Source organism: Gavialis gangeticus, unplaced genomic scaffold, assembly GCF_001723915.1.
Source record: "Gavialis gangeticus isolate Ggan-Ray unplaced genomic scaffold, GavGan_comp1, whole genome shotgun sequence".
Lineage (NCBI taxonomy): Eukaryota > Metazoa > Chordata > Crocodylia > Gavialidae > Gavialis > Gavialis gangeticus.
The window spans coordinates 27,684,702-27,684,977 of NW_017729026.1; the positions used below are offsets into that span (position 1 = coordinate 27,684,702).

Here is a 276-nt window from a genome sequence, read left to right on the forward strand (position 1 = left end):
GTCTCAGTGGCCTCAAGGAAGGGCTTGAGGACCAGCAAGATCTGGGAGATGGCATCCTGCTCAGCTTGGGTCAGGGGGCCACTGATCCCAATCTCCCCAAGCAAGGCCAGCTCATGGATGGCCTTCTGTTGCTCCACCAGCCTCTCAAGCATCAGGTATGTGCAGTTCCACCAAGTCTCCACGTCCTGGATGATTCTGCATTGCGGGACATTTAGCTCTGCTTGTTTGTCCTGCAGCCCCCCTTGATGCTCCGGTGGAAGTAGCCTGCCACCTTCC

General features: G+C 57.2%; 1 protein-coding gene across 1 annotated transcript in view; it reads left to right on the forward strand.

The window, feature by feature from the left end:
- METTL24 (methyltransferase like 24) overlaps positions 1-276 on the forward strand; it is a 78,143-nt gene that overhangs the window by 59,274 nt on the left and 18,593 nt on the right. The window lies entirely within an intron of this gene.